The sequence below is a fragment of the Tachysurus vachellii genome, chromosome 24 (assembly GCF_030014155.1).
Source record: "Tachysurus vachellii isolate PV-2020 chromosome 24, HZAU_Pvac_v1, whole genome shotgun sequence".
Lineage (NCBI taxonomy): Eukaryota > Metazoa > Chordata > Actinopteri > Siluriformes > Bagridae > Tachysurus > Tachysurus vachellii.
In genome coordinates this window covers 12,886,990-12,899,751 of record NC_083483.1, presented here as the reverse complement: position 1 = coordinate 12,899,751, position 12,762 = coordinate 12,886,990, and positions in this window count along the sequence as shown.

Genomic DNA, 12,762 nt, shown 5'->3' with positions numbered 1-12,762 from the left:
GAGAGATTTAGAGAGAGACAGAGAGAGAGACAGAGAGAGAGAGAGAGACCGAGAGAGAGAGAGAGCACATGAGAGAGAGCGTGAGAGAGAGTACTAGAAAGAAAAGGCAAGAGAAATAGAGAGAGAGAGAGAGAGAGAGAGAGAGACTGAGAGAGAGAGAGAGAGAAAGAGGGCACGTGTGCTAGAGAGAGTGGGAGATAGAGAGGGAGAGGGAGAGAGAGAGTGTGAGAGAGAGAGAGCTCGCGCGCGTCTCCCGTTGCTAATTGACGCTGCTAAATGACGCTGAGGTAAAAACTGCCGACATCAATTACACGCTGTGCTAATTCATTCTCCAGGCCCATTTTCTATCCTATTTCAGATCAAAATGACACGTTTACCTCACAATTTAAAGCTAAGGAACGCCGTATACATTATATACAGGTGTTTTTGCTTGTCATTGAGATGATACCATCAAGGCTACAGTGTACATAGTCAATTAAATAAGTATAACACATCTACATGTGGTTCTTGCCCAGAGTGTCGTTCCAAACTGTATGCTGTATTTAGCTACATGACTGTTTTTATATATGCTGTAGCATCACAATGTTCCTTCACTGGACCTAACAAGCTCAAACCTGTTCCAGCATGACAAAAGGTGTACAAAGTGAGCGCATGGTTTGTCAAGGTGTGGAAGAACTTTTGAGTGCTCTGAACTTAACCCCACTGAACACCTTTGGGATTATCTGGAATGCTGAGAGTGAGCCAAGCTTTCTCACCTGACATCAGTGCCTGACCTCACTAATGCTGGTCGAGTAGAATGGACAAAGCAAAAGCCTTCCCAGATAGCTGGAGATTATTATAAAAGCAGCCGTTCGACGGGTGTCGGGTGGGTGTCCGCATACTTTTGGCTGTATAGTTTACATTTAACTGCACGACCACATACACGTTAAATGGTATATGGTAAATGGTATAGGTTACTGATGTTGCCATCCCAGTGCCCAGAACTAGTTAGTTTGGTGTCTTAAATTCTAAAACAGTAGTTAACTAGGGGGGCACGGTGGCTTAGTGGTTAGCACGTTCGCCTCACACCTCCAGGGTTGGGGGTTCGATTCCCGCCTCCGCCTTGTGTGTGTGGAGTTTGCATGTTCTCCCCGTGCCTCGGGGGTTTCCTCTGGGTACTCCAATTTCCTCCCCCACATGCATGGTAGGTTGATAGGCACCTCTGGAAAATTGTCCGTAGTGTGTGATTGCGTGAGTGAATGAGAGTGTGTGTGTGTGCCCTGCGATGGGTTGGCACTCCGTCCAGGGTGTATCCTGCCTTGATGCCCGATGACGCCTAAGATAGGCACAGGCTCCCCGTGACCCGAGGTAGTTCGGATAAGCGGTAGAAGATGAGTGAGAGAGTGAGTGATGAGTAGTTAACTATGCGAGAAAAGAACCTTGTTATTATGGAGCTCTCAAAATTCACATATTCTTCTATAGATATTTTGCTTTGATTTCCCAATCAATCTCAGTTTATGTAAAATTGGCACACTTTATGAATACCTGTTTTACACAGTTGCAGACAATAACCTAGATTACACAGTTGCAGACAAAAATTGCGCATCATATATCGCCATGAGATAACATCAGTGGTTTTAAAAGCTTAATGTGATGTGCTGACAGGTGGCCGAATTAATGTCACCGCGAGCGACCAAGGCAGCTTATGACAAAGTTCTGGCACTGTCGGATTTTTTTTCAGAGAATATCCTCAACTACTGAAGCATCTAGAAGCCACTAAATGGACGGTGGTATAGGATTACTCAAAACTCACAGGGAAGTAAATACACCATTAGCCGTTGTGAAACCAAAATGAAATGCAATATGCTTTTCACCTGAAAAATATCTTTATTACCTCAAGCTTGTTTTAAAGAAATGATTGATCGGTGACAAACAGGAGGTCATCAGTTTTAAAGCCACAGATCTATCATAAGATAATCTTCATTGTATAATCTGACATGAATACCGTCTTAATAGATCAGGGTAATTGTACAATCACACATGGGATGTGGAATAGGCTAGCTAGCTAGCTATCCAGATAGGAGATTAGTTCATTAAAGACATATTTGAGTATAGTATATAAGTCTTAGTTATAACAATAAGAGGTGTACTTCTGCTAAAAGTGCCAAGTGTACAGCCATATTTGAGGGTTGTGCGGCATTTGAAGTCTTGTAGTAAGTCCTATTCAGTTTTAGCCAGTGATGTAGTCTGCGTCCATATATAGCCTGAAACATGGCTTCATTAAAGTGGAGTACTGGCACATAAATTTGTTAGAGTTTGTTTGCTGTCATTCCACTGTCATATATGGGTCAGTTGGAAGTGTAGGCTAATGCTCATTTGATAAGTGGGACACACCACCATGGTATAAGGGGTTGATATAATTAGAAACTTTCTACTAGAAGATCATTCATTCATTCATTTTCTACCGCTTATCCGAACTACCTCGGGTCACGGGGAGCCTGTGCCTATCTCAGGCGTCATGGGGCATCAAGGCAGGATACACCCTGGACGGAGTGCCAACCCATCGCAGGGCCACACACTCTCATTCACTCACGCAATCACACACTACGGACAATTTTCCAGAGATGCCAATCAACCTACCAGGCATGTCTTTGGACCGGGGGAGGAAACCGGAGTACCCGGAGGAAACCCCCGAGGCACGGGGAGAACATGCAAACTCCACACACACAAGGTGGAGGCGGGAATCGAACCCCACAACCCTGGAGGTGTGAGGCGAACGTGCTAACCACTAAGCCATCGTGCCCCCCACTAGAAGATCAACTTAACATTAATGAGACCACATCTCAGGCAAAATGTAGCCCAGTAGGAAAATGCTACACAGACAGTAGATATATTAGATTCAGTTATTTTAGGTTATTTTCTTATTTTGGTTCAGATTCCAATGTGTAAACATGAAATGTGTCTGCTCCAGTTCAGAAACCTCTAGTGTCATAATGTATTTGGCATTTGAAAAAAATTGTCCAACTGCTTAAACTCAGACATATTTGGCCCAGAAAACAGTAATGAAACCATAACCTCTTGACTTGACTTAACCGTGAGAACATAGCTTCTTGAGACGTTGTTGTTATTGGAAAGCCCAGTTGTTACTAAAATTCAGAGATTCTGTACTGTTGCATTTTGCACGTATCGTCTTGATGGTAGGAGAAAACGGTTAGCGTTCATAAAGAGACCAGAACTATCTTAGGTAACTCATATCAACACCAAACCCACAACCGTATAAACGTCATTACTAAAATAATATCTCATCCGTAATAATCCCACAGTGGTCTCTTACAGACAAGGTATCATGAGATGATTAATCGTCAAAGTGTATTTCATTAAGAAGTAAGTCTAAATAAAAAGTCAAAGGACCTTTATTATTTCTTATTACAGCATGTATATTCTGATATCATTTATAAAACATCATACTTTATATTATTTATATTGAAACACAACATTATTGGGATTTTAAAGACATACGTATAAGGCATAGAAATTTAGACAGAGTGAATGCCGACCCATTAGGCCATTCTCCAAAGCCCTTTGGAGCTTCAGTCCTGCTGTGTGTGTGATTCATTATAGTGAGAACTTAAGCAGTGTGTTAGTTATGTAACTGATGAAAACATGTCACAAAAAACAAACCCGATTGTCCTTCAGATACTGGTTCTGCAGTCGGCTAGATAAATTTTTTAGCCCAGGCACCGCCTCGCTATAAACACTTCATAAGTCATAGAGACTAGAATATAAGATCAGCTATGATTTGCAAAACAGGAGTGTGTGTGTGTGTGTGTGTGTGTGTGTGTATATGTGTGTGTTTGTGCGTGTGTTACAATAAGGTTTTTATAGCGTGTTTTCCAGAGGACTGACCTGTTTGAAATTCGAGGTGGCAAAATATACTGAGGGAGACTGAAGTGATGATGTAGAACAAGTGAAGATGACAAGAAAGAAAAATGCCCATGTCTGCGAGTGTGAGTGAAAATAATAAACAATTGAACAGGTTCGCTTCCACAGGAAGAGAGAAACGGAGACCGAGGTGGTGGCAGTGTCCTGGCAACCGTGTGAAGCTCTTACGCAGGCAGTTACTTTTCTTCCCCACAGTCAATCTTCCCCTGAGCAGAAGATTCATCACCCAAGGAGCTTTATCCAATACACAGGAATATTATTATGTCTCTTTTTTCCCTTACTTTTCCAGTGCCAAGGATATGCACTCCTCTTATTTACTGCAGGCTTTTTCACCTAAAATGGTTTTTCACACATTCTCTTTAAATCTCTCATGTTGTGTGCACATATGTTTTAGGTGCTGTGATTCAAAACCGCTGTATTAACACCCACAAATAAAGAGGATCCATGTTTATGGACTATTTTTATGTTAGTTTATATATAAGAGGTTGCCCCAAAAGTCTCCTTACATAGTGAGTATTAATATTTTTCTGCAAAATGTAGCCCTTAGGAGTGCCTTTGACAAAAGAACGTATTGAAACCTAACAGGAAACATGGCAAACACATCACACAAGATACTGGGAGCCAATATCATTAGAGACAACTCTGTACTGTATATGTTTGGATATACACTCTGAATTATATATCTACAGTGATGGGTTTTGTGTTCTGCATGTCTGTATATATATATATATATATCCAGAAGGTTGTGAGTTCAAATACTAGGACCGCCAGAGAGATAAACGTCTGAGCATGTACATTATCCCTGAACTGCTCAGGTATGTGCTTGGTGTAAATGCTAAAAAAAGAAGTCTGGAATTGACTGCCATCCAGATACCCAGACAACCAAAAACATCCCACAGATACATTTCTCCTGAGCTGTAATACCTCCCAATAATGGACAACGTAAATCCTTTCAGCTCTATCATTATAATACAGCTGCCAGAATTGCAGCACTACATGCACATAACACCTGTTATTATCCACAATCAAGTGCAATTTCTCGCAATACCCTGAGCTTGCTGTATTCTGTACATATTGTGAAATATGCTAAGGTTGTAATTATAATACTGTCAAATCCGTACATAAAGTACATATTTTATTTTGTACTCTGCAGTCAAGTGGATATTCAACTTTATTTCTTGTTAGTTCTTAGTCAGCTCTTTCTTATTTTTGTTGGTTACACAATTCTGTATACATGTAATCCTAGAACATAAATTCTTCCTAAATTATATTTGACTTGAAAATGATTCTGATCCTAAAAGATTTTACCTCAGTACAGTTTGTACTGTCAATTTAGAATTTTATTCTAACGTGTTTAATATAAGTTGAGGATAAAAAGAAAATGTTTAAATATGAATGGATAAAGAAGTATGCGTTTATTGGGTTTGTGTCAAATTCAAAACAGGGGTCTCATTTGTTCAGAGTCCATGGCTCTAGCGAAACAAAACATAACCTCTTCACGTTGTCATATTTATTCATTCATTCATCTTCTACGGCTTATCCGAACTACCTCGGGTCACGGGGAGCCTGTGCCTATCTCAGGCGTCATCAGGCATCAAGGCAGGATACACCCTGGACGGAGTGCCAACCCATCACAGGGCACACACACTCTCATTCACTCACACACTATGTACAATTTTTCCAGAGATGCCAATCAACCTACTATGCATGTCTTTGGACCGGGGGAGGAAACCGGAGTACCCAGAGGAAACCCCCGAGGCACGGGGAGAACATGCAAACTCCACACACACAAGGCGGAGGTGGGAATCGAACCCCCAACCCTGGAGGTGTGAGGCGAACGTGCTAACCACTAAGCCACCGTGACCCCCGTCATATTTATTGCCACGGTGTAATTATTAAGGGATTGAGGATTAAAATCTAGGTGTTGTCACAATCCAGTCATGCTGGTTGTCTTTGGTATACAAGAAATTTGATGTAACTGAACGTGTTTTTGTTGGTGTAAGGTATGAAGTTTATCAAAACAGGAAACACAATAATATAGTGAAAGCAGCAATAGATATGTTCACAACTAGATCTTCATGACTTGAGATCTGGATCCACTCAGGCATTAGACCACTCACAGACTTCTAGCTTTTACCAAGATAAGCTACTCTTCATTTCACTAATGAGACTCTCAATATACACCACATATACACCACAGGAGGTTGGTTCATATATTGATCCATGCAAATAAACACACATACATTAAGTAGTAGGTACTTCTACGCCTGTAGATTATTTTTGAACATCTATGAACTATAACAAATCACTGCGAGAGTGCAATATCCTAGAAAATGCACATATCTTATGTGCTTTTAAGATAAGGGGACAAAAAAAACAAGACAACAATTTCATTTTTCTGAAGGAAAAAGCAAAAGCAGACACCGAGCACCACATTAATGAGAACTTGATGTGTGGTGGTGGTGGTGGTGCTGGTGGTGGTAGGAACACAAAGGCAGCCTGTTTCAAATTCCGCTTGTTCGCATCTCATGTATATTGCAATCGTTTCACCTGTGGAGTTTTTTTGTTGTTGTTGTTGTTATTGGAAAGATGAGTTGGTGAAAAAACACCTTGAAGCCTGGCACATAGCTTTGTGTTTGATCAACTCACAGAGGATCTGTGTCTTTTAATAAAGAAGAATAAAGGTATATATCTTGATATTCCTTTTGTGATTCTTCACAATGGTGTTCACAAAGAGAGAGAGAAAGAAAGAGAGAGAGAGAGAGGACACAGTGAGCACTGCATATATAGGACACAACCCCCAGAGCTCCTATTTTGTCCATGTTCGTACACTTCTCAGAGTCAGTGACCCCACTTTACAAGCTAAACCTCACTTGACATTCCCTAACTAGCTTCCCCCCTCTATCTCAGTCCATTCGGTTGTCCACCTGTTTTGCGTATCTCTCTCTCACACTCAACACGGTGCAGGTCTAAATAACTCTAATGTCATGTGGTGTCTATCTCGGCTCATCAGGCTTCTAATACCCTGTGCTATAGCTGTATGGGAAAGAGCGATAAGGTAAACAGAGAACGAAGCATCCACACAATGCAACAAACATGCACTCCCATGTGCTTTGAAATAGGTCTCGGGGTTTAGCTCTTAAACCACAACCGGAAAATGTGGGTAGATCGAAAAATCTGATTAAACTGCTATTATGCCATTAATCCGGTGATTAAAATTAACATGGATGAGGAGCTTGAATGATTAAACCCCATACAAACAGGGATAAAGGATTAACAAAAAAGATATAAGAAGATATAAAGATAATTTTCACAAAGAGCTTATTTTGTGCATGAACAAGTACTGTTTTGCGTCCGTTTGCATTAGAGAGGTGTACATGGTGGCTGTAGGATTCAATAAGTTTAGGTAAAATGTCTGTGTTGGAAATAAGAGATGTCTGTGCATTGATTCCAGTGAGGATATCAATAGTGCTAGAAATGGTCGTTTTGTAGCTTCACAAAGGAGATATTGACCCAGGCACTATAAGCACAAACACAGTGAGATCACAATGTTGTGTGTTTTTTTTTTTTTTTTTTTAACAATACTTACTTTTATAGCAGGGAATGTAATAATGCTCTACAATTCAATTCTGTAATACTTCTGTTTGACCTGGTAGTTAACTGATGAATTGAATTGGGTTTAATTAAGTGGAAAAATCACTAAACCATGCTAACATGGTTGTACCTGGCCACTAGGGAAATAAAGCTTACCTTAGCTTGTCTCTCGATCTAAAGAGTGCTTGGGGAATCGTATAAAGTAAATAAATAATTTTCTCCCTGAAACACGTTTATATTTTGTTGTGTGTTCAGCAATTCTGCTGTTAATCTTATTTGGTACCGTTAAATCCACCTCCTTGCAGAACCAGAACAGCTCTGACTCGTCGAGGCATGGACTCCACGAGCCCTCTGAAGGTGTTATATGAAATCTGACATCAAGAGATGATCCTAGAAGTTTTCATCCTGTAAGTTGTGAGGTGGGATTCTCCTTGGAACGGATTTGTTTGTCCAACACATCCCACAGATCTTCAATCTGATTTGGGGGCCAAACCAACAACTTGTTGTCATGTGCCTCAAACCATTTCTGAAATTTTTTTTGCAGTGTAGCTAGGTGCATTATTCGTTTAGGTATAACATGACATTTTGGGTAGTTTGAGCCAAAAGAATGTAAATCGTTTTCCTTTTGGGGTTCGAGTTTGGGTTTGCTGTTCTCTTCCTGTCCATGTCATGAGTATGAAGCTTGAATGTTCTCTCCATGCCTCGGTGGATTCCAATGGGTTCTCTGGTTTCCTGCCCCAGTCCTAAGACATGCTATTGTAGGCTGATTGGCATCTCTAAATTGCCTGTACTGTATGATTGGGTGTGTGAGTTTATATGGTTATTCCCTGAGATAGACTGGCATCCTGTTCAGGATGTACCCTGGCTTCTGCTCTGAGTCTCCTGGGATAGGCTCCAGGTTCCATGTGACCCAGTAGGCAAAGCAGCGTAGAGAATGAATGAATGGATGGATGGATGGATGGATGGATAGATAGATGGATGGATGGATGGATGGATGGATGGATGGATGGATAATACCTAGCCAATGTATCTAGCCAAGACATGATTAGTTTCTTATATTTGCTTTAATTCTGTACCGGAGTTATGATGCTAATCTTATTAAGTAGTAAGGTTAGATTACAACTTCATGACTAAATCATCTTACCCTGACCGTAAAAAAAACTATTTCACTGAGTAATACAATTTGTATACATAAAATGAGCAGAATTGTGTCTCAAATGTCTCAGAATGGCATACTGAATAAAAATAATTAAGCTTAATAATTAAGCTAAAAAATAATTAAATGGAGCTACGACTACCTACGACTTACGACTACGACCTACGGCTACGACTGCCTTCTGCCCTGTGAGATCCCTTTTTGTCTGTTGTGTCATACAGTTTTAGAAACCACAAAATCAATATGTTTAATATTGAGAGCGGATGATGGATTAGATGTGATGCCAGTCTGCTAGCTACAAACTTCCCTTCCTTGTTAGCATCATTTGTCTGAAGCAAACTTTCCAGCCCAGGACTATTTTTAGCTGATCCTGTAAATTTGAGGTAATAGCATAAAATTACATTTTTGGCAAAACTATTCCTTTCAAGCACCAGATAGAGAAAACTAACCAGAGTGACAAGACAGCTAATGCTAGGAAATGAAGTGGCAATGCTAATGATGGAAGTAAAGATAATGAAAGGAAACGAAATGATTCACCTGCTCATTTAGACACAGCATAAAAAGTAGAGCATGACTCTCTTTCAGTTGCACGGAAGCAGTGTATCAGGTTGGCTTGCAGTTATTTGTTTTGGTACAACAAACACATTCATTATATAATCAGACGTTTGACCCTGCTGCTGCTCTTGATGCAAAACAGCAGAAATTAATTACCTCTTTTCATGAAAAGAGAAACACTAGTGGGTTTATTGTGTCATTCAAGTGTGATGTGTTTTTTTTTTTTGCCCTTGGTAAGTGGCATACACACTGACAGAATTACAACCACTTACAAGCTGTTTCCAGCGAACAACACAATACAACACTAAGTCTACAATGAGATATTGTTGGAGAGTTGCGTTAATTTCAGACAAAGGTGTCATACTTGTGACCTCAATCACAATTGGAGTCACAAAGCAGCCGTCAAGGTGCTGATGGAAATAAATACGACTCCGTAATCCCGAGCTTTCTGTCCCTGACCTGTGTCTGCTATTAAGCATGACTAATGATGAGTTTAAGTCTCAGGCCCAAGATTGTGCAAGCAAATAAGGATGAAAATGTTGTATAAATGAGAACGCTTTCTGGGAGATCCTGCTCCAAATGTCAGTCCTAGCACATGTGTTTGGAGCAAGACCAGACAATAATGCCATCGAAGTGGTCATGGGGCTTCAGTGGCCCCATGACATCATTCGTGCTCTCATCTCTTAATCATGAAGGACTTTCATTGCCTCTTCCTGGCGTGCAGGTCTCTAGCTTTCTCTCATCTCTCCCTTTTGCCTTTCAGCATAATTGGAGAGTGCTGCTTCTATTGTCTGTGAGGCATATAGTGGCAGGAAGGAAGCAAAAATGCCAAACATTAGTATCCGTGAAAACAGGGCATACTGACAACCCTGTCCTTGACAGTTAGTATGGATGTATGACTGGATGGTTTTTAGTCAGCTTTTTTCAAAATACTGATAAAAATATATTTCCTACCCAGTCAACATCCTTCCTCCAGTGCTTCACATCACTTCTGCTTACAGTTACACCTTAATCACACTGCAGCAGCCTCCGTTTCTCTTCTCAGGGGACTTGGACTGCACCGAAAACCCTTTGGCTGTATGATCGCCTAATGTTGTTAACACATTTCATTGCTACATCTGTTGCTGCTTCTTGCATGTTTCTACCTTTATGGTACAAACCAGAAGAACAAGGCTTTTCTGACCAGAACAAAACGCAATAATGTTGTGATTATTACTAATTTACATTTATATATAAGTGCTGTACACTTCTACAACTAATTTCATTAATTTTTCCTTACAGTGCGCTGCCTTTTCTCACACTCGCACGCTTTTTTTAGCTCATTACATCATGGATACATACTGTACAATGCCCCTAGTTAATCGATCTTATTAAAGTCATGTGTAACCTGAAATAAAGGAAAATTATTTAACAGATTTACAAACGTTCCAGAAATGCTGATTTTCTTTGTCAGCGTTTGTGATTTGTTATGCATAAACACACAAGATTTCCTGCTGTGTACACAACCTACAGTAGCTGATTTGCATTTGCAGACGCCCATAAAACCCCATAAATGATGTCGGCTGTTTGCTGAACACCAAAAAACCTAATACTGATGGACTTTCGGTTCAAGGGTTAGTTCCAGGTTCTAGCATATTTAACCTTTGTATGTTGTTCGTATTTTTGTTACTCAGCCGGTGATCGTGGGTCTGTTCGACCCGCTGCATTTTTGGGGTTTTAATTCAACACAATCAAAAATTTTATGTTAAAATACTCTACAGATGTTTACTTCATCCCAATTACAAGCAATATAAACAGCATATATGGTTAATATTTGATCTTTACCTTTATTACATCACATTTTTTAATTAAAAAATGTTTTTTGTTGTTTTTTAATAAAATGTAATAAAATAAAAGAAAATCAAATTTAATCAAGTTATGAGTGGAAAAAAATCAACAAATTTACAAGGAAGCAAAGTTTTTCAAAACTATTGATGTTTATGAATATGGGTCCCACAGACCTGAACAACATACAAGGGTTAAACCATGTTCATGCTTACGTCCACATGAAGTATTGTCTCTCTGTAGCATAACAATGTGTTTCATTTGCATTTGTTTTCCTGTGTGTCAACCCTGTTTTCTGTTTTACTCCCTATGTGTTCACTTGCCTTGCGTATTTCTTTGGATTTGTTCGCTCCACTGATGGCTTTAACTGTGTTTCTGAATTTTGCCTGTTTTCTACGACCATTGTTTGGATTACGTTTTGGATTTGTCTGCCTTCTCTGTAATAAACACCGTGTTTGGATCCCATGTCTATATCTATCTTTAAATTAAATGGTGACATCAAATCCATTTCTGCTCTCTGAGATGCTCCAAGTTCTTGTTCATAAGCAGCTTAAATTTGGGTTAATCTTAGGTGTTTATCTTCAACCACTAAAATTTTGTGTAAGGTTATCAACAGAGGGAAAAACACACGTCTCACTCTGAGAGCCAACAAACTCCTGACTCATTTCATATCAGACAAATATCATTTATTTGTTTATACTGATTGAAAATGCGTGGGGGCACGATGGCTTAGTGGTTAGCACGTTTGCCTCACACCTCCAGGGTTGGGGGTTCGATTCCCGCCTCCGCCTTGTGTGTGTGGAATTTGCATGTTCTCCCCGTGCCTCGGGGGTTTCCTCCGGGTACTCCGGTTTCCTCCCCCGGTCCAAAGACATGCATGGTAGGTTGATTGGCATCTCTGGAAAATTGTCCATAGTGTGTGATTGCGTGAGTGAATGAGAGTGTGTGTGTGTGTGTCCTGCGATGGGTTGGCACTCCGTCCAGGGTGTATCCTGCCTTGATGCCCGATGACGCCTGAGATAGGCACAGGCTCCCCGTGACCCGAGGTAGTTCAGATAAGCGGTAGAAAATGAGTGAGTGAGTGAGAATGCCCCATAATTCGATTTACTTTCTATCAGGGAACTGACTGAAAGGATGACTAAAATGACTGGGTATCATTAAATTTGTGTGTAATTGAAATACATAAGTGATTTAAAACATAATCTGCATATAAATGTGAAGTAATCCTGGCAAACAATATACTTTTACGCTTATCAGTTGAGTTCGTTTTCTTATGCATAAATTTACACGCATTCGGGAGCACAAGCAGAAAAACATACGAAAAGTTTTTGTCCATAATTACAGGGATTTTCATTAATACTGAATTACTTGTGTGAAAGATCAATTCCGATTAAATCCAGACAAATTTTATCCTGCTTGATAAATAATAAATATAAAGGCTTGGTGTAAAAGCTTGAATGGAACATTTATTCTATATAATAAGGTGGTTCATTGATCTTTTTATTTATTTATTTATTTTTTGGTTTTTATGTTTTTTACACAAAGATGAGAGTTTTGTAGCATGATGGGTTTGTGATACATTTTTCCTCTAATTTCTTTTGAAACGGTCAATTTGTACCAAGATCTTTTTTTTTTAATGGGTTATAGACGTGAGAATTTCAAACCGTAACACTTTTAGGCGTAGCTAACAAACACCATCGTTTATCTTCATT